Genomic DNA, 26313 nt, shown 5'->3' with positions numbered 1-26313 from the left:
CTCATGGGCACCTGGGTGGCTAAGTGGTTGAGCATCTGCCTTCAGCTCAGGTTGTGATCCCAAAGTCCTGGGATTGAGTCCCACATCGGGTTCCCTCAGGGAGCCTATTTTTACCTCTGCCTATGTCTCTGCCTCTGCCTCTCTCATGAATAAATAAAAAAAATGTTTAAATTAAAAAAAATTGGTCATCTCATATAAGGTTTTTTTTCTTTTGTTAAGATTTTCACTTTGTGATGAGAATTCTTAGGATTTTACTCTCAACAGCTTCTCTAAATATCACACAGCAGTGTTATCTATAGTCACCATGTGTGAATTATATCCTTAGTACTTATTTAGCTTATTACTGGGAATCTGTACCTTTTGACCACCTTCCTCCAATTCTCCTTCACCTACCCTCCACCTCTGGTAACCACAAATCTGATCTCTTTTTCTGTGAGTCTTCATTTTTATTTATTTTTAAAGATTTCACACATAAATGAGATCATACAGTATTTGTCTTTTTCTGACTTATTTAACTTAGCATAATATCATCAGGAGTCATCCATGTCATTGCAAATGGCAAGATTTTCTCATTTTTTATGGCTGAATAACGTTCCATTGTAAATGTGTAAACAACTTTTCATCCCTTCATCTGTTGATGAACACACAGGCTATTTCCATATCTTGGCTATTATGAATAATGCTGCAATGGACATGGCAATACAGATAGATCTTTGACATACTGTTTTTATTTCTTTTGGATATACTCTCAGAGGTAGAATTGCTGGATTATATATTATTTTATTTTTTTAAAAGGTTTTATTTTTTAAAGATTTTATTTATTTATTAGAGACTTAGAGAGAGAGGGAGAGAGAGGCAGAGACACAGGCAGAGGGAGAAGCAGGCTCCACGCAGGGATCCCAACATGGGACTCGATCCCGGGTCTTCAGGATCACACCCTGGACTGCAGGCGGCCCTTAACCGCTGCGCTCCCAGGGCTGCCCTATATTACTTATTTTTAAAATTTTGAGGATCCTCCACATTGTTTTCCATAGTGCCTGCACCAATTTACAGTCCTACCAATAGTGCACAAGAGTTCCCTTTTCTTTACATCCTTGCCAGCATTTAATCTTTATCTGTTTGATGGCCATCCTAACAGATGTGAGGTGTTACTGTGGTTTTGATTTGCATTACTCTCACAGTTAGCGATGTTGAGAATCTTTTCATGTAAAAATGTCTGTTCAGTTACTTTGCCCATTTTATTATGTATGTATGCATTTATGTATGTATATATTCATTCAAGTAATCTCTATGCCCTTGTGAGGCTCAAACTCATGACTCTGAGATAAGAGTCACATGCTAAATTGACTGAGCTGGTCAGGTGACCCCCTTTGACTTTTTTTAAATTGTATTATTTTAATTTTGCTATTGAGTTGTAGGAGATTTTTTTTAAGGTTTTTGTTTATTTATTTGAGAGTAAGTGAGCAAGAGAGAAAATGTGTGGAGAGGGGCAGAAGGAGAAGTAGGCTCCCCACTGAGCACGGAGCCCAATGTGGGGTTGGATCCTAGGACCTCGCATCATGCTGAGCTGAAGGCAGCTGCTTAACCAACTGAGCCACCCAGGCACCACAATGGATTTTTTTTTAAAAAATTTATTTTGGAGGGCAGCCCCAATGGCCCAGCGGTTTGGCGCCACCTTCGGCCTGGGGTGTGATCCTGGAGACCCGGGCTCAAGTCCCGCATCAGGCTCCCTGCATGGAGGCTGCTTCTCTCCCTCTGCCTCTGTCTCTGCCTCTCTCTCTCTCTGTCATGAATAAATAAATATATATTTTTTAAGATTTTATTTATTTACTCATGAGAGACACACACAGAGAGAGAGGGAGAAGTAGGCTCCTAACGGGGAGCCTGAGGCAGGACTTGATCCTGGGATCCCATAATCATGACCTAAGCCAAAGGCAGATGCTCAACCACTGGGCCACCCAGGTGCCCTGGTAGTATTGACATTTTAATAATATTAATTCTTCCAATCCATGAACACAAGATACCATTCTATTTGTGTCTTCTTTGATTTCTTTCATCAAGGTCTTAACGGTTTTCAGAGGAGAAATCTTTTACTTCCTGAGTTAAAATCAATTCCTAAATATTTTATTGTTGCTGTTGCTATTGTAAATGATATCATTTTCTTAATTTTAAGATAATTCATTTTAAGTGTATTGAAATGCTACAGATGCTTTGTTAATTTTGCGTCTTGCAACTTTGTTGAATTAATTGATTAGATCTCATTTCAGTTTTTTTTTGATGGAGTCTTGATGATTTTCTCTCTATAAAATCATGTCATCTGCAAATAGAGACCATTTTACTTGTTCCTAAGTTTGATGCCTTTTATTTATTTTTCTTGCATAATTGCTGTGGCTAGGACTTCTAGTACCATGTAAATTAGGAATAGTAAGAGTGAGTATCTTTGTATGATGTTAGCTGCGGGCTTGTCATAAGTGGCTTTTACTATGTTGGGATACATTCCTTCTTGAGTTTTTTTTTTAAATAACAAATGGATATTGACTTTTATCAAATGTTTTTCTGCATCTATTGAGATGATCATATGATTTTAAAAATTCTGTTATTGTGATATATTACATTGCTTATTTGTTGTGTATGTCAAGCTATTTCTGGATCCCTAAAATACATCCCACTTGATCCTGGTGAATGATCCTTTTAATGTGCTTGCTGCTGAATTCAATTTATTAGTATTTCATTGATAATTTTTGTATCTATATTCATTAGGGATATTGGTCTGCAGTTTCCTTTTCTGGTAGTGTTTTTTTTTTCTTTTTCTTCTGATTTTGGTATCTGGTTTATTTAGGTTAATGCTGGCCTCCTAAAATGAGTTTGAGAGTGTTCCCTCCTTTTTGACTTTTTGGAAGAGTTCTCAAAGGATTGGTGTTAATTCTTTTTTAAAGTTTTGTAAAATTCACCATTAAAACCTTTGGGTCTGGTCTTTTCTTCTTTGGGAGATTTTTGATTACTGGTTCAATCTTTTATCCATTTAAGGGTTTATCCATTTCTCTAGGTTGTGCAGTTTATTAGCATATAGTTATTCATAGTAGCCTCTTAATGAGGCTTTGTATTTCTGTGGTATCAGTTATTATTATTATTATTTATTATTTTAGACTTTGGTAAAACCTCTTATATTAAGGATATAGACTTCTCTTTACACTCTTAAAATGGGATAACTGCAAAGAGGATGGTGATGGACTACAGAAATAACATTATTTGTAAGGAGAAATAAATAAACTCCTAGGTAATGGTATTTTCCCTATAGCCCAGTGTGCCTACTCTGTTGAAAACTTTAGTTCTCAAAGCAATGTATAGGTGTGATAGCAATCATTACTGTTTAAGGACTAACATTTAATGCAACCTTTTATCCCCTTTAAAATGGATGCACAGTGTTTTATCCTAGGCTCAAAGCTGAGTATTCTTCCATCATTTTAATAATTGTTTAGGCATGTCCTATGACAATTATATCGAATTTCCTCAGACAGCCCCCCACCAGTACCGCCCCTATGTTCTGCTTGTCCATATTCCCTTCACCTTTCCTCTGCTATGATCATGGATATCTCTGCTTGTACTTGAAAGTAAAAAGCAGTTCTAGGTTACAGCAAACTCCACGGCCTTGCTCCACACTATGGCCTCTGCTGAAGAGACAGAAAAGGGAGAAGCACGAAGACCATCATGGGTTGAGATCAGGCACTACCAGAAGCTCAGCTTGAGTTTTAAAAAGAGGCTCTTAGACATATTCCCAGCAGATAAGTCTTCACTGGCTTGGAGAACAGGAAGGACTACTCTACAAACACCACTGTGTTTGAATTTCTAGAAGCCACCCAGGCCAAGAAGACATCCCTGCAGTGCTTCACCACACATTCATTGCTGCAGTACTCATTGTCCCAGTCCTTACTTACAATGGAAGGGTTCTCACAGCTGGACCTCACACATCGAGGCTGGGGTGAGAGTGTCACAGGAGACCCACTCACCAATTCAACATCCATTTGAGAAGGAGATTCAACCTCAGGAACTACATCTGTGATCATCTCACAGATCATCTCAGGAGAGGTTTCCTCTACTGTATAGGCCTCAGGGATGTTGTTCACAGGCTACTCAGGACTACTTTCCACAGTTGGTGGGACTAAGATTGTCTGCATTTTGAGAGTGGGTGGAGGTACAATCTTGATCTGCAGAGGAGGTGGCTGTTGCTGTAAATTGATTCGAACTTTCTAGGGTGGAGGCTGTTGCATGGCCTGAAGTGGGGGAGGCTGCTGCAGAATGGTCACATGCTGCTGAGTGCAGGGCTGAGGCATCTGTTGCAGTGGAGGGGGTTGTAGTTGAGGTAGAGGCAGTTGCATAGAAGCAGCGGCCGCTGCCGCCGCCTGCAACACTGAGCAAGTGACAATTTGGGCTTGTTGACTGGGCTGGATAGTGGCTGTACTGTTTTGGATTCCCTGGGAGGTCACAACTGTGGCTGGGATGACGGTAACCATCTCTCCTTGAGACATAGTAATAGAAGAAGGTAACATCTGTTTGGTAGTAATCAACTTGGTGATATTGGGCTGACCTCTGGCCCCAGAAGATGCTTGGTTTGCCACATAGGAGGAAAGAGTGGAGTTAACGACAATGGAAGGGAACATGGCAGGGGTCTCTGTTGTGGCTGGTGCTGGAGATGCTGGGTCAACAGTAGCCATAGGAGGTGGAGAAGGCGTCTGTCATGGTGACACTGGATCCAATTCTACTGTTTCCACAGTGGCCTGACACTCTTGATTGTCTTTATATGCAGCCAGAGCCTCCAGATATTCTTTCTTGGCAGCTTCAGTTTTCCTCTTATACACCTGTTTTTGCTCTTCTCCAAGACTATCCCACATGGAGGCCACAATTTTTGAAACCTTCCCAAAAGTGGCCTTGGGATTCTGTCCCTTGAGGGCAGCCTGTGTATCACGAAAGAATAAAGCATATGCCAAAACTGGCTTCTGAGGTTCATTAGGATCTTTCTTTTTTTTCTTCTTTGGGGCCTTATGCTTTTTTCCTGCTTCCGCCACAATGGCCTTCTGGCTGGGAACTTGCTTCCGGAAATCCTCAATACCATCCTCATGAAGTGAACTAGTAGGTGAAGGGGTGGTTGAAAGACGATCCTCAGGTGACTGGGCAGGTAGCAGGATGGTGCCACCCCCTAAGCTCAAACCAAGTTGAGAACTCAGTTCTGACTGATCAGCGGTGGTCAACCAGCTATGCTACATCAAGCCAGATGTCATGTCTGTCATTGGTACATCAATTGTAACAGGTGGGTTGGCACTATACTGAGTTCCTACAGAATGGTCCAAGTCCATGGTCAAGCCCCCACTCAGGAGCGCCCCCCCGCCCTGCTCCAGTAAGCCATGGGTCATGCCCACAGGCATGTCCAATGTCTGGATCCCATCCTGGGCTGAAAAGCTGCCATCCTGAGAGGAGAAGGGGTCTTCCAGGTCACCAAAGTGGCCAACCACATCTGAGACACCAGTGAGGGGTCAGAATCCAAGGAGATAGGTGGGATTTCAAATTCCTCATCTCCCAAGCTCGGTGTATGGAATGTCTTGGCCCCTGGCAGGAAGGGGATTGTCCGCTCATTGTCATTTCCTCTGGGAAACTCCATCTTCACATAATGGCTACCACCATCTCAGCCCCCTCATTGCTCCCCCCGCCCCCACCGGAGTCCTGTGGTATCAGTTATAATGTCTCCTTTTTCATCTATAGTTTTGTTGATTTGGGTCCTCTATTTCCCTTGGTAGATGTAGTAAAGGTTTGTCATTTTTAAATATCATTTCAAAGGACCTATTTTTAGTTTGGTTAATCTTTTTTATTGTTTATTGTTTGCCTATTCTCTATTTATTTCTGCTTTTCATTTCCTTCCTTCTAGTAACTTTGGGTTCACGATGTCCTTTTTCTAGTTCTTAAGGTATAGAATTAGATTGCATATTTGGGGGGTGGGGAGTCTTTCTTCTTTTTAAACTTTAAAAATTTTTTTTTCTTTTAACCTACTTCTCCTACCCCCTATCGCTTGCCTCTGGCAGTACTAATACATTCTCTGTAATATGAGCTTTTTTTCTAGATTCCACATATAAGAGAGAGCATTTGTATTTCTCTTATTTCACCTAGTATAATGCTCTTGAGGTCTATCCATGTGGTTGCAAACAACAATATTTCATTCTTTCTTATTACCAAATAATGTTGCATTGTGTATAAATTACCAAATAATGTTGCATTGTATATAAACACCATGTTTTCCTTACCCATTCATCCATCAATGGACAATTCGGTTGTTTCCATATGTTGGCTATTGTAAAGAGTGTTGCAATAAACATGGGGGAACATATCTCTTTTCAAGTTAGTGTTTTTGTTTTTTTCAGCTAAATAACCAGAAGCGCAATTGCCATCCTACCCAATACTTGTTATTTTTGTCTTCTTGATAATAGGTAATCTGACAGCTATGAGGTGATATCTAATTGCATTTTCCTGATGATTAGTGATGTTAAGCATCTTTTCAAGGCTCCTTGGCCATCTTTTTTTTTATTTTTATTTTTTAAATTTTTTTATTTATTTATGATAGTCACACACACAGAGAGAGAGAGAGAGAGGCAGAGAAGCAGGCTCCATGCACCGGGAGCCAGACGCGGGACTCGATCCCGGGTCTCCAGGATCGCGCCCTGGGCCAAAGTCAGGCGCTAAACCGCTGCGCCACCCAGGGATCCCTTTTTTTTTTTTTTTTTAAATTTTTTTATTTATTTATGATAGTCACACACAGAGAGAGAGAGTCCTTGGCCATCTTTATGTCTTTTTTGGGAAAATATCTATTCGAGTCCTCTGCCTATTTTTAAATCAGGTCATTTGGTTTTTGATATTAAGTTGTGTAAACTCTTTATATACTTTTGGATATTAATCCTCTATCAGATATATGATTTGCAAGTATGTTCTCCCATTCAGTAGGTTGCCTTTTCATTTTGTTGCCTTTCCTTTGCTGTGCAAAAGGTTTTTATTTGGGGGCACCTGGCTGGCTCAGTTGGTAGAGCATGTGACTCTCAATCTTGGGATTGTGGGTTCGAGCCCCACATTGGGTGTAGAGATTATTTTAAAAAATAGCATCTTAAAAAAAGATTTTTATTTTGGTGTAGTCCCAATAGTTTATTTTTGCTTTTGTTTCCCCTGTCTGAGGAGGTATATGCATGAATATGTTGTTAAGGCTGATGTCCAAGAGATTATTGCCTTTGTTTTCTTTGAGGAGTTTCAGGATTTTAGGTCTTCATTCACTTTGAATCTTTAATCCATTTGGAACTTTATATATATATATATATATATATATATATATATATATATATATATATATATGACATAAGATCTAGTTTCATTCTTTTGCATGTAGCCATCCAGTTTCCCCAGCACCATTTATTGAACAGTCTTTCCCACATTTATATTCTTGCCTCCTTTGTCATAGATTAAATGACCATATATGTGTGGGTTTTTCTCTAAGCATTCTATTCTATTCTATTCTATTGATCTATGTGTTTGCTTTTGTGCAAGTACCATACTGTTTTGATTACCTGAGTCTTGTAGTATATCTTGAAATTAAGGAATGTGATTCATCCAGCTTTATTTGTCCCCCAGATTTTTTTTAAGGGTCTTCGTGGTTCCATACAGATTTTAGGATTCTTTACCCTAGTTCTGTGAAAAATGTCATTGGTAGTTTGGGAGGGTGTTGAATCTGTAGATTTCATTGGGTAGTATGGACACACTTAACAATCTTAAATTTTCCAGTCCATGAGCACAGAATATCTTTTGATTTATTTGTGTCATTTTGAGTTTTTTCATCAGTTTTATGGTTTTCAGAGTATAGGTTTTTCACTTCCTTGGTTAAGTTTTTTTCCTACGTATTTTGTTTTTTCTTAAAATGACTGAAGTTTATTTCCTATTCAGGCTAAGTCCAGGGGAGTCTCCAAGGTAGCTGTCCTTTCCAGGATGCTTTTAATATTATGGCACTTTTATGTTGCTACAAACTTCCCTCATTTCTCTTTCATTTCATTTCCTTTTATTTATTTTTAATTTTTATTATTGAAATATAGTTGACATATAAAATTAGTTTAGGTTCAACAATTTTAAACATTACTCAATGCTTACCATGATAAATGTAGTCACCATCTGTCACCATAAAATGTTATTATTATAATATCATTGACTTTATTCCATATGCTATACTTTTCATCTTCATGTTTTATTTTATAACTGGAAGTTTGTACTTCTTAATCTCCTTCACCTGTCCTCAAAGAGTTAAAAATAGAGCTACCCTATGACCCAGTTATTGCACTACTGGAGATTTACCCCAAAGGTACAGATGCAGTGAAAGACCAAGACACCTGCACCCCAATGTTTATAGCAGCAATGTCCACAATAGCCAAACTGTGGAAGGAGCCTTGGTGTCCATCAAAGCGTGAATGGATAAAGAAGCTATGGTCTATATATACAATGGAATATTACTTAACCATTAGAAATGATGAATACCCACCATTTGCTTCAACGTGGATGGAACCGGAGGGTATTATGCTGAGTGAAATAAGTCAGTCAGAGAAGGACAAACATTATATGTTTCATTCATACGGGGAATATAAGAAATTGTGAAAGGGATTATAGGGGAAAGGAGAGAAAGTGAGTGGGAAAAATCAGAGAGGATGACAAAACATGAGAGACTCCTAACTCTGGGAAATGAACAAAGGGTAGTGGAAGGGGAGGTGGGCGGGGGGATGGGGTGACTGGATGATGGGCACTGATGGGAGCACTTGATGGGATGAGCACTGGGTGTTATACTGTATGTTGGCAAACCGAACTCCAATAAAAAAAATCCCCTTCACCTGTTTCACCCTAACCCCTTCCCCTTTGGGAACCATCAGTTTGTTCTATATTTATGAATCTGTTTCTGATTGTTTTTTTATTTTTATTTTTGATTTTTTTTTTAGATTCCACATATAAGTGAATTCATACGGTATTTGTCTTTCTCTTTCTGGCTTATTTCATTTAGCATAATGCCCTCTAGATCCATCAATGTTGCAAATGGGAAGATCTCATTCTTTTTTTTATGGTTCAGTCACATCATCTTTATTCATTCATCTATTGACAGACACTTGGGTTGCTTCCATATCTTGGCTATTGTAAATAATCCTATAATAAATATAGGGGCATATGTATCTTTTTGAATTAATGTTTCTGTTTCCTTTGGCTAAATTTCCAGTAGTGGAATTACTGGATTATGTGGTATTTTTATTTAAAAAAGTTTAAGGAACCACCATACTGTTTTCCACAGTGGTTGGACCAATTTTCATTTCTACCAACGGTGCATAAGAATTCCCTTTTCTCCACATCCTTGCCAACACTTGCCATTTCTTATCTTTTTTATACTAGTTAATCTGACTGATGATATCTTATTGTGGTTTTGATTTGCATTTCTCTGATTATTAGTAATATTGAGCATCTTTTTCATGTGTCTGTTGGCCATCCATATGTCTTCTTTGGAAAAATGTCTAAGTCCTCTTCCCATTTTTAAATTGGATTATTATTATTTTAGAGTTGAATTGTGTAAGTTATTTATATTTTTGGATATATCCTTATTGGCCATATCATTAGCAAATATCTTCTATCCTGTCTGTTGTATTTTTGTTTTATTGATGGTTTCCTTTGCTATGCAAAAGATTTTATTTTGGTGTGGTCCCAATAGTTTAATTTTGCTTTTGTGTGCCTTGCCTAAGGAGACATATTCATATATATATATATATGTTGCTAAGGCTGTTGTCCAAGAAATTACTGTCTACATTTTCTTTTAGGAATTTTATAGTTGCTGGTCTTACCTGTAGGTCAATTCATTTTGAGTATGGCATAAGAAAGAATCTAGTTTCCTTATTTTGTATATAGCTGTCCAGTTTTCCCAACACCATTTATTGAAGATACTGTCTTTTCCTCATTGTATATTCTTGCCTCATAATTCATAGATTAGTGGACTATACAAATATGGGTTTATTCCTGAGCATTTTATCCTGTTCCATTGATCTATGTATTTTTGTGTTAATACTGTACTATCTTGATCACTATAGGCTTGTACTATATCTTGAAATCAGGGAGTGTGATACCTCCAGTATTGTTCTTCTTCCTTAAGGTTGCTTTGGCTATTTGGGGTCTTGTGGATTCATACTAATTTTAGGATCGTTCTATTTCTGTGAAAAATGTTATCGGTATTTTGACAATAATTTCATTGAATCTGTGGATTTTGTTAGGTAATATGAACATTATAACGTTAGTTCTTCCAATCCATGAACATGGTATATCTTCACATTTATTTGGGTCATCTGCAATTTCTTTGATTAGTGTTTTACAGTTTTTAGAGTATAGGTCTTTCACTTCCATGGTTAAATTTATTCCTAGATATTTTATTCTTTTTGATGAAATTATAAGGAATTATTTTCTTAATTTCTCTCAGATACCTTGTTATTAATGCATGGAAATGCAACTGATTTTTGTATGTTAATTATGTCTCCTGTGACTTTTTATTGAATTCATTTATTTTATTAGTTTTTTGGTGGAGTTTTTAGAATTTTTTTTTTTTTTTTGTATAGTATCATGACATCGGCAAATAGTGACCGTTTTACCTCTTCCTTTCCAAGTTGGATTTCCCTTCTCTCTCTTGCCTAAAGCTCTGGCTGAGACTTCCAATGCTATTTTGAATAAAAGTGGCAAAAGTTGGCATCCTTGTCTTGTTCCTCATCTTGGAGGAAAAGTGGCTTTTCACCACTGAGTGTGATGTTATCTGTGGGTTTGTCATAGATGACTTTTATTATATGGAGTTACATTTCTTCTATACCTATTTTGTTGAGAGTTTCTGTCATAAATTGATGCTGAATTTTGTTCAAATGTTTTTTCTGAATTTATTCAGATGATCATTTTTATTCTTCATGTTGCTAATGTGGTGTATCACATTGTTTGATTTGCATATTTTTAACCATCCTTGCATCCCTGGAATAAATTCCACCTGATTGTGGTCTATGATCCATTTAATATATTGTTGAATTTAGTTTGGTAATATTTTGCTGAGATGTTTTACATCTATGCTAATCAGAGGTATTGGCTGTTTTTTTTTTTTTTTTTTTTTTTTTTTTTTTTTTTTTTTTTTTGAGGTGCCTGTCTGGTTTTGGGATCAAGGTAATTGTTAGCCTTATACATTGAGTTTGGAAGAACTCCTTCCTCTTCAATTTTTTTGGAATAGTTTTAGAAGGGTAGGTACTAATTCTTTAAATGTTTGGTTAATTTGGGGATCCTGGGTGGCTCAGCGGTCTAGTGCCTGCCTTTGGCCCAAGGCGTGATCCTTGAGTCCTGGGATCGAGTCCCACATTGGGCTCCCTGCATGGAGCCTGCTTCTTCCTCTGCCTGTATCTCTGCCTCTCTCTCTCTTTGTGTCTCTCATGAATAAATAAATAAAATCTTTAAAAAAAATAAATGTTTGGTTAATTCGCCTTTAAAATGGTCTCGTCCTGGGCTTTTGTTTAAATAAATAAAATCTTTTAAAAAATAAATGTTTGGTTAATTCGCCTTTAAAATGGTCTGGTCCTGGGCTTTTGTTTATATTTTCTTTTAAATTATGGATTCATTACTTGTAATCTAGCTATTCAGATTTTCTATTCATGGTTCAGTCTTGGAAGGAGATGTATTTCTAGGAATTTATCCATTTCTTCTAGGTTTATTAGTGTATAACTGTTAATAGTAATCTCTTATTCTTTGCATTTCTGTTGTGTCAATTGTAACTTCTGTTTCATTTCCTTTTTTATTTGGGCTCTCTTTTTTTTTTCTGAATAAGGCTGGCTAAAGGTTTATTGATTTTATTTATCTTTTCAAAGAAACATCTCTTAGTTTCACTGATATTTTGTTATTTTCTTTTTTCTTTTTAAGATTTTACTTATTTATTTAACAGAGAGAGGGAGAGCAGAAGTAGTAGGAGTGGCAGGCAGAGGGAGAGGGAGAAGCAGGCTCTCTGAGGAGTAGGGAGCCCAATGTGGGACTTGATCCCAGGACCCTGGGATCACGACCTGAGCCAAAGGCAGATTCTTAGCTGAATGAGCTACTGAGCCACCCCAATAGTTTGTTATTTTTTAAAGTTTCTATATCCATCTGCTCTGATCTTTATTATTTTCTTCCTTCTATTACCTTTGGGTTTCTTTTTTTTCCCTTCTGGTTCTTTTAGATATAAAACTAGATTATTTATTTGGAATTTTTCTTGTTTCTTAAGGTAGGCCTGTATTGCTATGAACTTCTTTCTTAGGACTACTTCTGCTGTCTCATGAATTTTGAGAAATTGTGTTTCCATTTTTATTTGTTTCAAAGTATTTTTAATTTCTTTTTCTGTGACCCACTGGTTGTGTAGTAACATGTTGTTCAGTCTCCATGTATTTGTATTTTCCCCCCAGTTTTCTTCTTGTAAATGATTTCTAACTTCATACCATTGTGGTAGGAAAATATGCTTGATATGATTTCAGTCTTCTTGAATATATTGAGACTTGTTTTGTGGCCTAATATGTGATCTATATTGGAGAATATTCCATGTTCACTTAAAAAGGAATGTGTATTCTGTATTTTTTTGGATGAAATGTTCTAAATATATCTATTAAGTCCATCTGGTCTAATGTGTCATTTAAGACCAATGTTTCTTTATTAATCTGTCTGGATAATCTATCCATTGATGTAAGTGGGGTATTAAAATTCCCTACTATTACTGTATTGCTGCCAATTTCTCCTTTATGTCTATCAATATTTGCTTCATATATTTAGGTGCTCGTATTTTGGCTGTGTATATTTTTATGAATGTTATATCCTTTCCTGTATTGTCTCCTGTATCATTACATCATGCCTTTTTTTTTCTTTTGTTATGGTATTTGTTTTAAAGTCTATTTTGTCTGATAAGAGTATTGCTATAACGGTTCTCTTTTATTCCCCATCTACAAGGAATAACTTTTTCCAGCCCTTCACTTTCAGTCTGTATTTGTCTTTTGGTCTTAGGTTACTCTCTTGTAGGCAGCATGTAGATGGGTCTTTTTTTTTTTTTTTTTTAATTCTTCAGCCATCCTGTGTATTTTAATTGGAGCATTTAGTCTATTTGCATTTAAAATAAGTATCAATAAGTATTTACTTATTACCATTTTGTTAATTATTGTTTTTGTAGTTCTACTCTTGCTCTTGTGGTTTGATGGTTTTTCTTTAGTGTTATATTTGGGATCATTTCTCCTTATTTTTTTTGTCTATGTATTGTAGGTTTTTGGTTTGTGGTACCATGAGGTTCATAAATACAGCATATTTACACATATGTGTATATTACTAGCTGATAGTTTAAGTCTGAACACATTTTAAAAGCACATTTTTATGCCCTCTCCCAATTTTATATTTTGATGTCTTATTTTACATATTTTAATTTTGTGCATCACTTAACTACTTATAGTTGATAATAATACTTTTGTCTTTTAACCTTTATACTTTTTAAGTAGCTGATTTATTGCCTTTACTAGTGAGATCTCTTTCTTTCATATTTTTTCTTATTTCTAGTTATGGTCTTTTCCTTTTGGCTTAAAGAAGACCTTTTAACATTTCTTATAAGGCTGGTTTGGTGGTGATTAACTTTGTAAACTTTTGTTTTGCTGGAAACACTTTATATCTCCCTTAGTTCTGAATGATAATCTTGCCAGGTAGAGTATTCTTGCTTGCAAGTTTTCCCCCTTTTAGCACTTTAACAATATCCTACCACTTTGTTCTGGCCTGCAAAGTTTCTTCTGACAAATTTTTCTGTGGCTGCCTTTAAGATTTTCTCTTTAACTTTTGCCATTTTAATTATAATATGTCTCTTGGTGTGGATCTTTTTGGGTTCATCTTGTTTGGGACTTTATAGTCTTCTTGGGGCTGGATGTCTGTTTTTTTCTCCCAGGTTAGAGAAGTTTTCACCCATTATTTCTTCAGATACATATTCTGCCCCTTTCTCCTTTTTCCTTCTTGAACCCCTATGTAAATATCAGTATGTTTGATGTTGTCTTAGAGGTCCTTTAAACTATTCTCATTTAAAAAAATTATTTTCTCCACGTTTCTGTTTGTCTTTCAGTTGCTGATTTGTTCTATATTATTTAGTCTGCTGCTGATACCCTCTAGTGTATTTTTCAATTCAGTTATTGCATTCTCCAGCTCTGTGACTTCTGTTTGTTACTTCCTTACATTTTCTAACTCCTTGTTGAAATTCTTACTGTATTCCTTAATTTTTTCCCTGAATTTAGTGAGCATCTTCATGACCATTACTTTGAACTCTTCCTCAAGTAAATTACTTATTTCTATTTCATTAGTTTCTTTCCCCCTCTGAGGTTTTATCTTGTTCTTTTGTTTAAAACATAGTCCTCTGTCTCCTCATTTTGAGTTTGTGTGTTTATTATGAATTAGGTGGAACTGCCATCTGTCCTAATCTTGAAAGAGTGGCCTATGTAGAAACATCCCCTGTGTAAACTGTGTGTTCCTGGCAGGATTGCTGGAGCTGGAGAGGGTACAGATCAGGGGGTCTTGGGGTGCTCTGGGTTGGGGCTATCCTGCCAGGAAAACTGAGCTGAAGCAGGCATGGGCTGGGGGAGGGAGGGTGTCTCAGGGTGCTTGGCTCTGGAATTGCCCTAGTAGAATGGCAGTGGGAGTTGGCAGAGCTGGGGGATCCCACACTGTGCTGCATCAGTGTATGGGTCTTTCAGCTCCTTCATTAAAGTTATTCCTAATGATTTCATTCTTTTTGATGTAATTATAAATGAGATTTTAGTCTTAATTTCTGATAGTTCCTTAACTACAACAGATTTTTGTGTATTGATTTTTTGCATTCTGTAACATTTCTGAATTTGTTTATTCTAACAGTTTTTTGATGGAGTCTTTTCGGTTTTCTATATATAATATATCATTTTCAGATAGCAGCAGTTTTACTTCTTCCTTTTCAATTCGGATGCCTTTTATTTCTTTTTCTTGCCTAATTGCTTTGGCTAGGGTTTCCAGTACTATGGTGATTAAGAGAAGTGAGAATGGGCATCTTTGTCTTTTTACTGATCTTGGAGAAAAAGCTTTCAGCTTTCACCATTGAGTTTGGGGTTAACTGTGGGCTTTTCATAAATGGCCTTTATTGTGTTGAACAATATTCCCTATTTATCTGCTTGGCTGAGAGTTTTTATCAGAAGTGTATAATTTTGTCAGTGCTTTTCTGCATCTATTGAGATAATCATATGATTTTTATCTTTAATTTTTTAAAGATTTTATTTATTCATGAGAGAGCGAGCGAGCGAGAGAGTGAGAGGCAAGCAGAGACACAGGCAGAGGGAAAAGCAGGCCCCATGCAGGGAACCTGATGTGGGACTCGATACCAGGACTCCAGGATCACGCCCTGGGCTGAAGGCAAGCGCTAAACTGCTGAGCCACCCAGGGATCTCCTAATTTTGTTAATATAACATGTCACGATGACTGATTTTAAGATATTGAAATATATTTGTATCTCTGGATAAAAACCCCCACTTACTTATGGTGTATAGCCGTTTAATGTATTGTTGAATTTGGTTTGCTAATATTTTGTGGATAATTTTTACACTTATGGTCATCAGGGATATTGCCTGTAGTTTTCTTTTCTTGTAGTGTCCTTATCTAATCTTGGTATCAGGGTAATGCTGGCCTCATAAAATGAGTTTGGAAGAGTTTGTTCCTTTTCCATTTTTGGAAGCGTCTTAGAAGGATTGGTATTAATTCTTTGAATATTTGGTAGAATTCACCAGTGAATTCCATACCACCATTAACATATTATAGAATCTAACAATGACTGCATATTTACCATTAAAAGGAGTTTTATAATCTCTTATTTTTTTAATTTTATTTTTAAGTAATTTCTACACATAACATGGGGCTTGAACCTACAACTCCAAGATTGAGAGTCACATGCTTGACCCACCCCACTGAGCCAGCCAGGTGGCCATCTTTTAAAATTTTTTTTATATGAGTTAGGATCCTTTTATTTCTATTTAAAGAACTTCCTTTAGCATTTATTGTAAGGCAGGTATAGTGCCTTCCTCAGGTTTTGTTTGTTCAGGAAAGTCTATATTCCCTTGAGCAGAACTTCTTTTTTCTTTCTGCTCTCAAAATTCTTTGTCTTTGATTTTTTTTTAAAGTAATCTTTATACCCAACATGGTCTTGAACTCATGACCCCAAGATCAAGAGTTGCATGCTTTGCTGACCGAGCCAGCTAGGCGCCTCCATGTCTTTGACTTTTGACAATATAATTATAATGTGTCTTGGTGTTGGCCTATTTATGTTCAAGTATTTGGGAGCCTTTGGGCCCCATGGATGTCTATTTCTCTCTCCAGGTTTGAGAAATTTTCAGCCATTGTTGCTTTAAATATAAATCTCTTTGTCTTCTCCTTCTGGAATTCCCCTAATGCAAGTATTGTTTCTTATGAATATGTCCCATAAATTCTGTAGGCTTTCACCACTCCCTTTCATTCTTTTTTCTTTTTACTACCATTCTTTTTTCTTTTTTACTGGGCAATTTCAAATGTCCTATCTTCCAGGTTATTGATCCTTCTGCATGATCATGTCTACTTTTTTTTTTAAGATTTTATTTATTTATTCATGAGAGACACACACACACACACACACAGAGAGAGAGAGAGAGAGAGAGAGAGAGAGGGAGGAGCAGAGACACAGGCAGAGGGAGAAGCAGGCGCCATCCAGGGAGCGCGATGTGGGACTCGATCCCAAGTCTCCAGGATCACGCCCTGGGCTGAAGGTGGCACTAAACTGCTGAGCCACCCAGGCTGCTCTCAAGTCTACTTTTTTTTTTAATTTATTCATAAAGACACAGAGAGAAAGAGAGAGAGGCAGAGATACAGGCAGAGGGAGAAGCAGGCTCCATGCAGGGAGCCTGATGTGGGACTCAATTCCAGGTCTCCAGGATCACGCCCTGGGCTGAAGGCGGCGCTAAACCGCTGCGCCACCGGGGCTGCTCCCTCAAGTCTACTTTTGAAGCACTCTACTGAATTCTTCAGTCATTGTATTTTTCAGGTCTAGTTTTTTTTTTTCCCTCCTTTGGTTTCTATTTCTTTGTTGAACTCATTTTGTTCATTCATCATTTTCCTAATTTTGTTCAGTTGTCTTGTCTAAGTGTTCTTATAGTTCTCTAAACTTCAAGAGGACTATTTTTAATTCTTTGACAGTTAATAAATATCCATTTCTTTAAGGTCAGTTATAGGAACTTCATTAGTTTCCTTTGGTGGTGTCATATTTACTTGATTTATTGTGATCCTCAATTCCTTACATTTGTATCTGCACATTTGAGTAAGTAGTCTCCTCCTCAAGATTTTAAAGATTTGCTTTGGTAGAGGCAATTCTTCATTAGTCAGCCCAATTTGGGTTTCTGGATGTGCCTGCTGGTAATGTCCTTGGGCAGGAATGTCTTGCTTCAGGGTTAATTTCTGGGCAAGGCAACTGCCTGAACTTTGAGGTCAGGGTGAGGGGGTGAGGAAGTGTGCTGCTGGCTGACAATAGTTGGTATGGATTATTGGCTTGGTTCTTTGTCCAGTTGAGGCTGTAGGATGGGCACCACGGTTCCTCAGTTCTTTGGTCAGGCTTACTAGACTGTTGGGACTGGGTACTATATTCAGTCAGAATATAGTTATATAGGCTATGAGTTAGCTTCTCTGCCCTGGAAGGACAACAGGATGGGATCTAAATCCTTCAAAGCTTGTTGTTTGGAGACTCAAATCAGGGAAGAATTTGCACTAAATTCCCTGTCTTGATTGGGGGTACTCTTTTTGTTCTTCAGTTGGGGAAAGATAGCTGTGCTTTCTTTTCAAGTGCCATTGTAAGAAGGGCTATGCAGCTTTCTGTGTGCTCCGGTTAGGTTCCATGGTAGAGCAGGCTGAAGGCTGTATTCAGCAATAATCAGAGCTATGAATTAGTTTCCTTGTCTAGGTGCAGCAGGACTAATTCCAAACCTTGCAAGGCTCTTTGTGGTCTTGATTCAAGCCAACTCTTCCTCCAAGTTCCCTGGCTGAATAGGGCCACTGACTTTGCTCTGTAGCCTATCAGTTTGTGTGCCTACATTTTGGCTTGAGCTTGCTGAGGTAAGTAACCTCCAGGCATTCCACCAGCCCTTCTGGCCAGTCAGGGGGAAAGTTACCCTCAGTAGTGGGTGTGGCTTTGATTCAGCTTCTTTGCCTGGGTACTTAGGGCCCACTCTAAGAACCTTCAAAATTTTCTGAATGGGCTTTCTGGTTGGGAGTAGCCAGGGGTTATCCTAAACAGAGTGGAGTTGTAAACTAACTTCTTTGTGGGCATAGCGGGGGAACTCTTCCTGTCTGGTACTGGCTTTGCTCTGGGGGTGATCGGATCTGTCTGCCTTCCTCTCAACTTGTCACTACTGGGCTACTCAGCTTTTAGGTGTTTTCACCAGCCCTTCCAGTCAAATTGGGCTGGGAGCCATACTCAGTAGTGCATGGGCAGGGGCTCCAGGGCGAGTGAGACTCCTCATTTAAGGACCTGAATCAGGCAAATTTGCACCCTGTTGAGTTCCATAGTCAGACTGCAGCAATAGCTTGGTTCTGCAAATGAGGTGCTGATTGGGAGTACTATTTGGGCTCTGTGGGTAGGAACTTGGTCTGCCAAGATCCATGTGCTGGCTGTTGCAAGCTTCTCCTTTCTTCTCTATCATAATCAGTTTCCTAGGGCCCAAGCCATGTAGATTCTCCTGTAGTCACCGTTGGGCAAGACTTGAGTAGGGGATTTCACAAAGTAACCCAGAATACTGTGTGTGTGCGTGTGTGTGTGTGTGTGTGTGTGTGTGTGTGTGTGTATATAGTGGGGCTGGATGTCCCTTCTGGGCTCTCTTTCCCTCCAGAGGACCTGAAGGCCCACAGAAGAGCTCTTTGCATGCTGTGACACTGCCTGGGGGAAGGACAATGTGGTCAGTGTGTAGCTGTTCCTCTTAGCCTTCTAATCCAATCTGTCTTGGTCTCTGTGGTCCAGGGGTAAACTTTAGCCTCACTCCCATGTTCTAGAATTGTCTCAGTGGTGTCTTGTCTACCAATAGTTGTTATTCTTATGAGGGGGGAGCAAAGTCAGGGACAATTTATATTGCTATCTTGGTCCTGTCACTCTGCGTTAACTTTTGAAATGTATAATTTCTATTAAAATGCCCAATCCTTCTAATAATTAAATATGATAAGTTTACTGGGAACTAAGCCAAGAAGTTCAGGCCTGTTGTGTGATCTAATCAAGTATCTTTAATTATAAGGGTGCGATTTGTGAAGAGGAGGTACCTCATCTGTGGGTTGTGGGATGTTGGGGGGTTGGACAGGCATGCTCAGTCCCCTTCTTGGGCATCTGCCCCCAGTTTAGAGTGTGCAGGAGCTTTAATTTAGCCACACTGTTCTCTTATTCTGAATTAAATTACCCATCTAACAATATTTAAATTAACCTTGAGGCTTCCTGGAGAACATAAAAGTTATTTTGAATTATTTTCACTGCCAGGATCAGCACAATTCCCTTCCTAGCCAGCTTGGTAGGTATTCAGTGATAGAGAAACCAATTTTTAAATTAATACAATTTTGTGTTTGTAAGGAAGCCATTATTTTTAATTATCGGGCATTTTCCTCAGCCTGGCTTCCCCAGTTAATAAAACTCAGCTATTTAGCATGGTTTTTATTTTTGCAGAGGGCAGACTTTGGGAAGTAGTTTCCCCTATGGAATCTCCCCCCAGAATGTTTTGATCTCACCAAGCACACGCCTGTCACAAGGAAGCTCGTAAAAAACCCTGAGAAAAGGAAACGCTGTCGTCAAAACGGCCCTGCTGGGCCCATAACCAGTGACTCTAACTTAGCTCGAGGGGCAATGACGGGAGCTGGTGATTTGAGAAACATGAAGGAGGAAATTAACACCGGGCTGGATCCCCTCCAGGAAAAGGCATTGGAGCACAGCAGGAGAGGCTTCAGTGAAGCTTACTGAGGAATATTTTGCCTGTCATGTTTGGAGTGTGGGAAACCCCAAAAAGGTGAAGGAGGGAGGGCATGAGATTTTCCATGGCTGGAGATATTGAAAAGCTGAATTCCTGCCTTAGAGAGTTTAGGTATTCACCTACCCAGAGGGAAAGCCAGGGCTAGATGACATCTTCATTTCCTTCCTGGGTCAGTCCTCTGGGATTTATAAAGCAGCTCTCTCCAGTTGCCATACAACAAGACTCAATGCTACATTGGGATCAGTGCTTGTGCAGACAAAACAACTTGTTATAAATTTAATATTAGCTTAAATAATGCATAATTAGAAGGGTAAGCTTCTGCAAACACATTAAATAATGTATTCCCTAAGCAAACATTATTTTTTGGATGACTTGCTGTTTTGGATGATGGTGAAATAGAAAGGTGGAAAGATCTGAATTTGAGTTGCAGTTTTGACACTGATTAGCTTTGTCAGTCACTGCAAAGCAGTCTTTTACCTTTAATACCTCAGTTTCCTTATCTGTAATGGCCTGTGAGCTTCTGGTAGGTGGGGACTGTATTTTTCTTAGTGTCCATATTATTTTTGAAAGTGCTTGGTACTCAGCAAATATTAGTGAATAAGGGGGTTGAATCATACCCACTATAAGAACCATGGCAATTCTAATGATCTAATGTTCTAATATGGAAAACTGGGAAGAGAATGTAACTGGGACATCTGTGATCTCCAAATAATGGACTTCATTCTAAAGAGCATTTAGAGTCATTCTGGGAGGCTCCCCAAACCTGGAATTAATAGAGGTTGGAAAGAGTGGATTTTCATGACATCAACCTAAAATCCCATTCATTCATTCACTAAATATTTACTGAGCACTTACTATATGCTTGCTACTGTGATCAGCACTTAGGACAGAGCAAGGTAGCTCAATGGTTGAGTGTCTGCCTTTGGCTCAGGGCATGATCCCAGGGTCCCAGGATCGAATCCTGCATCAGGGTTTCTGCGGGGAGCCTGATTCTTCCTCTGCCTATGTCTCTGTCTCTCTCCCTCTCTCTGTGTCTCTCATGAATAAATAAAATCTTTTTTTAAGAAAAGAGCAAGACATTTATGGTCCTTGCTCTTATGGAAGTTACAGAGGAGGGTAAAGACACATGAGCCAACAGTGAAAACATTAGAGCTATAATGAGAGTAAACACAGGGAAGAAACTATGGGAAGGAGGAAGGACACTTAGAACTAGGCTCACAAGGACTGTTTCCTAGAGGAAGTGCTATCTCAGTGGGAGCTTCAAAGATGACTAAGACTTTACAGGTGAGGGCGAGAAGTGTTGGGGAGAATATTCCAGATGGGGAGGTCAGCAAGTGAAAGCTTGAGTAGTAAGCAAAGGCCCTGCTCAGGCAGAGAACTTGAACTTCATTTCAGATGCTGTGGGAATATTCTAATAGAGGTGGGTGGTCTGTTGGTACAGATACGGCAGACAAGAGAGGCATCTGGTATGCAGGCTCAGCCTGGATGACCTGAACAGGCTTGTACTAGTCACCTCTCAACCTGAACTTTCCAGAATCCAAGTATGTTGCACGTCTTCAGCCTCTGAGAAGGAAGGTAGATAGTTTAGTCTGCAGATGAATGCTCCTTTGCATTCGCCAATGTGTCCATCTGGGGAGGACTTGCATATTTCTAAGATCCTTCCCAGGGTCACTAAGGGCCTTTCTCCTTGACTCTGCCCCCAGTTAGTTTGCTCCAGCCACACTAGCTCTACTGCTTAGAATATAAGCAACGGTCTCTTCTGCTTCAGGGCATTTGCACATGCTGATACACTAGCATAGGAGGCTTGCTTCCCATCACATGTCTGGAAAATTCCTACTCTTCAGTTCTCAGCTCAAATGTCTATTTTCTTAGAGTGGCCTAACCTAAATCAGATATTCCCTTTTATCTGCACCCTGTATTTTTCTTCGTGGCTCCCATCACAATTTCTTTATATTATTTGTCCATTTATTTGATTATTATCTGTGTCTCTTTGCTATGGCACAGGGTCTTTCCACTTTTCCACCATACCTTCCAAAATAGCAAGTCAGCCAAAAGTAATACTTGCTTGGGGAGCACATTGCTTAATGCGTTTGCAGAGGCTTGCCCTTCTAATGATATATTATTTAAGCTGATATTAAATTTATTACAAGTCCTGTCTGCACAAGCACTGCTCATAATATAACACTGAGTCTTGTCTGTTTTGTTCACCAGTATACACTGAGTCATACAGTGCCTATGCATAGATGTTTGAAATATAAAATATTGGTGCAGAATGAAAACACTGGCAGGAAGGGGCTGGTAAAATTCACGCTTTCATGGTAACTGTGAATATTAGCAGAGCTACTTGAGTGGGCCTCATGCAGAACTGAGTTCACACGTGTGTGTTTGCATGTACAGCTGCCTCCCACCTCACTCCTGTGTCAATGTCATTTGCCACAAAGGTAAAACTAACACAAAGCAGTGTGTAATTGCAATGTCATATTAATCATATAGAAACACCAACAAAATTACTAACTCCTACCTCTTCTGGGGAAGGATACTAATGCCAATATCATGATGGAAGATATCTTGGAAGTGATTTTTCTTTTGTTCTGCTGCCTACACATGTAGTTGTTTCTTGCTTCTGCAATCTCTGTGTAAATCTTAATCAAGAGGAAATATCCTGGAGGGTGGCTGTATGCTTCCTGTTCAGAGACAATCATGCACTGAATCCATTTCAGGAAGGAGCAGGAGTTTTAAATCTCAGTAGAAGGGGTTGGTTTCTGCTCTCCTTTCCAAAAAAATCTAGAAAGAAGACTTGCTGGTGGGGAAGGTGGGGTGAGGGGAGATGATACATAAACAGATCCTCAGGGCCAGGAGTTTGCCTTATGATCAGTCTCTGGAGGGATGGAGAATGTGGAATATATCTGGGGTGTGTGTGTGTGCGTGCATGTTTGTGATTTAACCTATTCCTTCCTTCTTTTGGGTGTAGCATCCTCTTTCTGTATGGCTTCCCCTGCTTGGGTGGTCCAATACAAGGTACATGTGTCCACATGTGACCTAATACTGGCTGATCATAGATCTGTGCTAGGTCAGTCACCTGAGGTGATTTTTTTTTTTTTGCCTTTTTTTTTTTTTAAGTATAAATGCTGTGGGAGATCCTTTCCTCTATGTTCACTAAGCTAAGCTGATGTCAGCCTGAAGTCACCTTTGGCCAACTCTGACTCCCCAGTGTGAAGAGGTCACTGGTCTACTGTGGAAGAAAATGAGGCCAACTGCCAAGAGAAATAATGCTGGGGGATGGAAGGGGACCATGAGAAAGACAGAAAAAGAGAGGGAGATGTCAGCCTGATGACATCATTTGGGCTTGTGGGGGCCCATTAGGCAAGACAATGAATGCCCTTTTTTATTACTCTAGTTTGAGTGGGCTTCCTATCTTTTGCAATAGAAAGATTCCTGACAGATATAGGGGAAATGTGTTTGTGAACTCATTCCTGCTTTGGGTGAGTTGGGGGAGCAGAATTCACACATATGCACCTTCTAAGGAGGAGCCCTCAGGAGGCATGGTCATCACTTCTTCCTTCCTCACTTGTTGTCTGAGTGCTTACCACATGGCACTTGTCACCAGGGACATAGTGGTGAGGTGGTTCCTGTGCTTATGGAGCTTACAGATGCCCTGATGCAACTGTTCCGTGTGTTTTTGAAAGGCCAGAGAGAACAGAGAAAGGAGTGGAGTGGAAAAGACTCTTTCAAATGAGATTCCTTGAGATGTTCTTGGGAGACAAAACGAAAATTATTCTCACATTGAGTTTGGGCAGGGAAGAAGGGACTAATACTCTAAGTTTTGCTGAAGCATCATAAAGCTTTTGGTGGAAGGATGTGGTTCTTTGATGGTCTACCCGTCCACCATCTTACATTTCACCAGCGTATATGGAAATGTCACTGACACTTTCCTCACCCAAGAGATGACCCTGACTGGGCTGCTGAAAAAAGAGCTACTTAGGTGGCTTAGAATTTCACTGGGCACAGGTCTATCATGGTAGCTTCATTTTGATTTTTGGTTTCCTCTGAATTCTAGGGAAGCTCAGAGCATTGGGTCCTCACATCACTCCTTTAGCCAGACTCCTAGGAGCTAGACAGTCCCTGAGAAAGGTAGATCTGTTTGCTTCAGTGCTTGATACCCTCCATTACTGCACCATAGATTCTCTACAAATTCCCTACTTTTAACGAAGGAGCAACAGTTTCTTCCCCATTCCAAGAGGCAGGGCTGGGGCTACCAGAATGTCACATCTCTGTCTTGGGGTTCAGTCCCCAGCCTCTCTCCTTCACAGAGCCTGGCAGGCCAGTTCACAAATTCTAGATAGCCACTCGGTTTCCCAATCCATATGGTTATCGAGAGGAAGCCTTGAAAGCGAGCATGATTCAGCAACTCTGCTACTTGTCAAATCCTGTTAATTATGTGTGCTAAATGTCTCCCCCTCTTTTCTTTCTTTACTCTTAGTGATTTAGTTATTTGTTTGGATTACTGCAGTTGCTTCTATGCTGTCCCTCTCTTCCTATCTTGTCCCCTTCTAATCTATCTTCCTCCACACCTGAGAACGCCTGAGAGGTCTTCTAAGACAACACATCCCAACACATCACTCTGCTAATTAAACCCTGGAAGAGTTCCCCACAGTCCTCTGGATAAATGTCAGCCTAGCAAAATATTCCGTTCCATGTGCTGCCTCTGGCCAATGTATTCTTTGTCTGTACCACAGTGTAACACATTCCCCTTCCCTCTGGCCAAACTGAGTTAAGGTTTCTTGAAATGCTCTTCCCCTTTTTGACCTCTCTGTTATTTCACAGGCAGCGCTTGTGGTCTGGTCACCCCTTCCCCATATCTTTGCTGGGCTAATTCCTACTGCTCTTCAGAACTGATTCCAATTCTTCTGTGAAGCTCGTCCTGATAGAGATGGCAGAGACCTTGCTATGTGTTCACCAACTCTTTCATTTTTTTTCTCCCTTAGCCATTCAAGAAAGACAACATTTCCTAGGCTTTCTTGCAGTTCAGTTGAAGTGTTCTCACTGGGGTGGGTGAAATGAGCTCTGCTCATTCAGCCCCTTGTCCTTCCAGAGGAACCTTAAAGGTCACTTGCTCCTGTGGTGGGATCACAAGACAGCAAGTTCAGTGAGTCACCCCTAGGACAAGCTGCCTTCCTTATTGGGACCGTGATGTGGTTGGCTCCTGAGATTGGAGGTCCTATTTGTTATCTGGCCTCAGTCCATCCTTTTCTGATGCAACGAGCTATTGCTTTCCTTGTGACATTGCTTGTATTACAGCTTACAACACTATTCACATTGTCTTCTCCACTGGAATGCAAACTTCTTGCTGGCAAGGATTTAGTTTTCTTTCTCTAGTCTACTCCATAGCGCTTGGCATATAGTCAGCACTTAGCAAACATGTTTTTTTTTTTTAAATTATAATATTGCTTTAATTTGCAGCCCAAAACAGAGGAGACTTAAAGAGAAAATTAAAAAATGAGTTAGTTATACACAGGAAAATGATTATAGTTGTAAAATGCAGCATTCTGCTAAGACTCCATTCTAGTAATCTTCTGAACGAATGAATGAAAAATTTCAGGGCCCCATTTGGCAATGGAATTCAAGATAGAGTGAAAAGAACGTTAGGACTGGAGGTAAGGAGAGAAGAGCCTGCTTGCCTTGTGTGGGCCAAGGTACCTTTGATTTGAAACTGCAAACTTCCCTGCCCTAGGCTTGCGAAGAGCCTGACTAAAAGGACACTCCCTGGTTCTCTTAATCCACATCATGCTCCATCTTTCTTTTATACCTTCTTCCAATTGCTCCCCTGCAATTTCCAAGAGTTGCTTTTATTTCATTCACTAAACAATTTATGAATTGAATTAAAATAAATGAGATGCAAATAAATTCCAGGCTTTCTCCCTCATTTTCAAATTACATTTTCAGTCCACTCAACCTGTTATAATCTCATAGTGATTTTCATTTAAGAGAGCTAAATGGATATGTGATTATTGTTACAGGAACTAACACCAGACAATTAAATGTTGAGGTGTTGATAGATAAAGCTGTGTTTTGATTTGCATAAACATGATGCCAGCAAATCTAACCCTGGCAGAAATTCAGTTATAAGACTTGCGTGCCTAACTTCTGCTAATTACCACAAGTATCATTATTAAGATTTTTACTATTCAGAGTTGGGATTATAACCATTTTATTTTAGGGCCACATTTATCTT

At 39.2% G+C, this 26313-nt stretch overlaps 1 protein-coding gene, 1 non-coding gene and 1 pseudogene across 8 annotated transcripts in view; 1 reads left to right on the top strand and 2 right to left on the bottom strand.

Annotated features, from left to right (window-relative positions):
* The window catches only part of TENM2 (teneurin transmembrane protein 2), a 1067650-nt gene that overhangs the window by 21645 nt on the left and 1019692 nt on the right, over positions 1-26313 (bottom strand). The gene's annotated exons all lie outside the window — the stretch shown is intronic.
* LOC129509721 (TOX high mobility group box family member 4-like) lies at positions 2788-5653 on the bottom strand (annotated as a pseudogene).
* On the top strand, positions 7043-7115 carry TRNAE-CUC (transfer RNA glutamic acid (anticodon CUC)). The gene has a single exon. It is a non-coding gene; the product is annotated as a tRNA-Glu (tRNA).

Source organism: Nyctereutes procyonoides, unplaced genomic scaffold (genome assembly GCF_905146905.1).
Source record: "Nyctereutes procyonoides isolate TBG_1078 unplaced genomic scaffold, NYPRO_anot_genome, whole genome shotgun sequence".
In the NCBI taxonomy this organism is placed as follows: Eukaryota; Metazoa; Chordata; class Mammalia; order Carnivora; family Canidae; genus Nyctereutes; species Nyctereutes procyonoides.
Note: the sequence above shows the minus strand (reverse complement) of the source record. Positions and strands in the feature narration are given on the sequence as shown.